Below are 5,260 nucleotides of genomic sequence, written 5' to 3' on the forward strand. Positions count from 1 at the left end.
TTGTTTTAGGTCATCTTTTTGCTTCCTCCACTTGCGCACCATGGACTCATTAATGCTGAATTGTCTGGCAGCTGCTCTATTTCCATTCTCTTCTGCATAACTAATTGCTCGAAGTTTAAAATCAGCTTCGTAAGCGTGTCTCTTCGCGGGTGCCATTTTGGAGTCGTTATACACACACAACACGGTAATGTTGTGTTGAAGCACCGTACGTATTACTCCGCGAGGCTCCTGGCAACGGTAACCGTAATGCTCCAAAAAGTGGCACTAAAAATATTTTTTTGACTGATTTTTGAGCATAGTGTGCCACATAAAACCGGTTCGAGGTCAGTAAGCACAAACCAAAATTCATACATAAGGCGCACCAGATTATAAGGCGCACTGTCGATTTTTGTGAAGATTTAAGGATTTTACGTGCGCCTTATAGTGCGGTAAATACGGTACCTAACTTGCCTAGCTGTTGTTGTAAAACCAAATACATCTCACAAATATTATTACTTTACCAAGAGTTAAAAATGATATACTTAACACAAATGCATCTGTTCAGCCTTATTTAGAAAAGAATGAACAGATCCTTGGTTTCAAAAGCCAGTACTGTCTACTTCAGCAGGAAAAAACAACACAATGCTTAATTTATGATTCTGTGATTCTGTCTGTCAGTGTAAGGATAAGGATCTTTAACCTTTAACTTTTGATGAGTAAAAGTGCTCCAATGCAGTTATCCAAAATTCCAACTGCATTTTCCTTGACGTGGATGATATTTTTCTTTCTTTTTGGCACTCGGTTTCTCTTCTCTGCGACTGGGTGATGACCTAGCGGTACAAACATATTTTAAAATTGTTAAAGTTTCCGCCTGACCATGAAATCAAAACAGTGAGCTGGAGTACACTACAAAGCTCCATCCAGTTAACTACAGAACTGAGAGATAATTCTGTTTCGTCTTTATTATGAGACACTATTTTTATGTCGCACAAAAGCATTTGGTGGAGTGGTAGTATGAAAATTTTAATTAATGCGGCCCTAATTATTGCATTGGAGAAGCTTCTGTTTTGAGAGTATCCTAGTGCTGCCCTTCCCAAGTTGAATTTTCTGATGTGTGCAGATCTTCACATCGGCTCCTTGTTATTGCTACGTGGCATGAGTACAACCCAAACAACTCAGCAGGCAGCTTCTTTTTTAAAAGTGATTTAGAAATTGGGCTAGTACCTCTGGGACTGTCAAGAGTTTATACGCTGTGTTAAAGATTCTCTTTCTTCTATTTCATTGATTATCTACATTGACCGGCCGACATCAAAGGTTAATTTAAGGTTGATACTATTCAAGCAACCCATATGGAAAAGAAATAGTAAAAACTTACATGATTTACTCATGAAAGTGGCCACTTTCTCATTACTTTCATATATTGTTTTAGTAAGTATCCAAAACATACAAGTTTCATTTATATAATTTTTCAAGGGATCTTATATCTGTTTTCACTCTTATATGCTTTTCATACAAGTTTCACACAAGACAGATACAAACTTTATAAGATTTATATATATCTTTTCCATATGGGAGAACACAGTGCTGCGCATAAACAAATCTGATAGCATTAAATGCATTTATCATCCCTCGATGAAAGGAGGTTTCATAATTAACATATTTATATCAGACAGACAAAGACAAACAAAATTTTAAATACATTTCATGGATTCATTAAACTGTCAACGATGGGCAGGTGATTTCAGAGAAAACAGTGTTAAGTAAAATCACACCCATCTCATTCAACTCTTTAAAGGAAAACCGTGGTGATGTTTAGTTAGTGAGAGGAAGGCTACCTGGTTGCAGGGTTTAATTAAAACTTTTGTGACTTAATGTAATTTATTCTGAACAAACACGTGAATAATTGGACGAGTGCAGCTTTAAATCTGTTACTGTGTGGCAAACATTTACACAGTGATTAGAATGAATTCATCAGCATACATTCCTTATTTGGCAAACACTTATGGAGACACTTTCGGCCCAACAAAGTGACACACAAAGCTCATTGTTATGAAACAATTGGTTTGTCCTCACAAAAGATACAAATTTATAAAATGAGGAGATACCTTTTTTCCTTTTTATTACACATCCTAAAGTTGTGGCTAAGTTACAGACTGTCTCTGTGCTGACACGGGAAGATGTAACCAGTCAGCTAGGCCTCTCAATTCACTGACCTGGACCTCTCTGCCTTTTTTATGCTGTTGGTGCCTTTTGGAGCATTTTTAATGGAATTCTCTGACAGTACGGCTTGCTCTCTGTTACACACTGTCCGAGTACATACTGTGCAGTGCAACCTCATAGTTTATATGGATGCAGCAAGACTCTACCCTCCAACCTAATCACTAATTCTGGCTCCAAAAAAAGAGAAAAAAGTTCACATACTCGATATATACTAAAAGTTCAAAGACTTCAAAAACTCTGTGTGACGTTCCTGTCTCATCTTTTCTTTACAATCAGTATAAAATAGTGCATAAGCCCATTGCAGGGAACATTGCCTGTATAAATTACAATACACTTGCAAATGTGTTTTCGTTTGCATGCTTAAATTGAGTATCCTGAGGACTAAGTTACAACTGATGATGAGACAAGCTTTATTAATTCCAGGGGGAAATTGAGTTAACATAGCAGCAGAAATTTCCTGTCAGGAGTGGGATTTGAACCCACGCCTCCAGAGGAGACTGCAGCCTAAACACAGCGCCTTTGACCACTCAGCCATTCTGACACTTGATGATGACCTGTAGCACCGAGCTCCGAGTCCTAATTCTACACCAGTGTTTTACAGAGATTATTTGCTTTGTCCTCTGATTGCCAAGATTCATCACTGACACTGACTTCACAGTGTTAACCATGCACAGTAAATGCAAAGCACATCATGAATGTTGATGTGCAGAAATCTGCTTGCTCATCAGTGCTCCTTCCATTCATGTAGTCCTGCAGTAGTTCCAGTACATACATTGTGCAATATAACACAAGTGTTACTGCAGTCTTTAAAGTTCTGATACATATGACTGTTTCAAAGATTGCCAAAATGATCGCTATAACCAGTAATGTCACTGGTTGTAATTGGTGATATAATATATTCACAGTATTTGTACTGAATCAGATTAATGATCTGTTCTGTAATGTTATTGTGGACTTCATAAACCAATGATGATCATTTCAGTTTTTGCCTCAAAATCCAGGGAAAGGAACTGTGACGCACCACTAATCTTTAAGATATGATGTGAAAACTGATATGTGAGCACAGGCGTCTTTATGATGATTCCTCAGATTTCATTTTAAAAGCCTATCTTCAGTACATCACTTCGCCATACACATTATGTCACCAGGTCTCCTAAATATTTACACACATGGGTCAGAGTTACTGAATAAAAGACATGACCTAATGTCAAGGTTCAGTTTGCAGAGGCCCTTCATTGCATGAGATGTGGTGCATGGCTCTTTCAGTTGTGTCACTGTCACCTGGCTTTTCAGTACAAGGAAAATTCAACAGATTCTTTTCTCTTTTCAGTATTAACACTATGACCTGTTCACATATGACACGGAATCCAGGTGACTATGTGGAGTGTTAGGTTTACTTACCTGTATTTCATTTGAATTTCTAAATGTATGTTTATTTTGTTAGTCTGTGTGTACTTTATGTATAATATATGGCCTGTTTACAGAGCTACACAATTAAATCATGAATATATGCATATTAAATGATGTTTGGGAAAAATGGTGCATAGAAAATATATTGTCAAACTCACTGTCTGCACTGACAATCACTGGAAACTCAGCTTTTCATGTTACTCAACAGTCGTGACACCAGACGAATTCATATTTACCATTGAGTAAACAATATTATTATTAACTCCATTTTGACATTGGTGGGGTTAAGTTATCATTAACGCATCTATCTGCTGTGTTTATTCAGTCCTTTTTAAATTGTAAGGCATAATTCATACACCTTTCTCTTCTTATTATTATTACAGAAATTATTTGGTGTCACTTATTAATCTGAATGTGCTTGGAACCAAGTAAATATGGAATCAACTTTCCATTCTTTCCACCTAACTGCTATTATCTGCTATGGCAGGTAAAACAGCTCAGCCCCTTAGTTATCCCTGCATATCAAAACATTTTGGTCAGTTTCTGTTCCAATATAAGAGCATACCAGTGCACAAAATAAGGTCCATGAAAACACGGATGAGTTCGTTTTGGTGTGGAAGAACTCGACTGGCCTGTACAGAGTCCTGACTTCAAGACCTAGATAGAACACCTTTGGATTGAAGTAGAGCAGATACTGCGAGCTAGGTCTTCTTTTCCAATGTCGCTGTCTGACCTCACCAATGAGCTTTTGGAAGAATGGTCAAAAATTCCAATAAATGGTGAACTTCTAAAGGTTAGTGAAATCTCATTGTGCTGAGAAATGAAACAAACACTGAAATTGACAAAATTGCTGCTCATCTCATTGTCGCTCATTCCAAAATTGAGTTAATCCCTATAGACCAAATAGCCATATATACAGTAGTCATACATAGAATTGTTTTGGGTAGTTTCCCCCCAACTCATAAAAACTCTGAATGGGGTGTATTTTTTTTTTAAAATTCATACACCTGGATAGTAATTGAATAAGAGATGTTGCTTTGTTGTTTGACAGGTGTCCCAATACAGGTAGCTGGCATCTGCTAGGCCTCATCGACTACTATTAGTCATTAATCTGGACCTGTTCACTGTGTGTACTGCTGGATCATTCTATTTTTCATGAGCATCTTACTGATACTATGGCTCGTGATGTGGTACAACAATCCCAGAATTAATTTCAATTCAGTTGTATTTATGTTACACCAAATTACAACAACAGCCACCTCAAGGTACAACTAGAACAAATATGTTGATTAGTTTGTCCTTGTGTTGCATCCAGAGTTTTTGAGACTAGTGCCCCTGGCCTATGAACCACCTTGAAGTTAACGGGCTGCAAAGCCAGATACCACTTGGCGATCCAGGCGTTGGTACCCTCTGCGCATGGTCTGAGCAGAGGGTGAATGAGTTTCCCAGGAGGTAATACAGGACGGAGTCGACCGCCCACTGGATAGCCAGGCACTCCTTTTCGATCATGCAGTATTTTCCTTTTTGGTCTGTCAGCTGATGTAGAGGACCAGGCGGTGGACCCCCTTACCTGCTGGGACAAAATGGCCCCCAGCCCTCTGTTTGAGGCATCTGTCTGCAGAGTAAAAGCGAGGGAGAAGTTAGGTGTGTG

At 38.3% G+C, this 5,260-nt stretch overlaps 1 non-coding gene across 1 annotated transcript; it reads right to left on the reverse strand.

Moving 5' to 3' along the window:
- Positions 1 to 2,657: 2,657 nt before the first annotated feature.
- Positions 2,658 to 2,740, reverse strand: trnal-uag. The gene has a single exon. It is a non-coding gene; the product is annotated as a tRNA-Leu (tRNA).
- Between the last annotated feature and the right edge of the window lie 2,520 nt (positions 2,741 to 5,260).

Source organism: Simochromis diagramma, unplaced genomic scaffold (genome assembly GCF_900408965.1).
Source record: "Simochromis diagramma unplaced genomic scaffold, fSimDia1.1 OVJJ01000646.1, whole genome shotgun sequence".
In the NCBI taxonomy this organism is placed as follows: Eukaryota; Metazoa; Chordata; class Actinopteri; order Cichliformes; family Cichlidae; genus Simochromis; species Simochromis diagramma.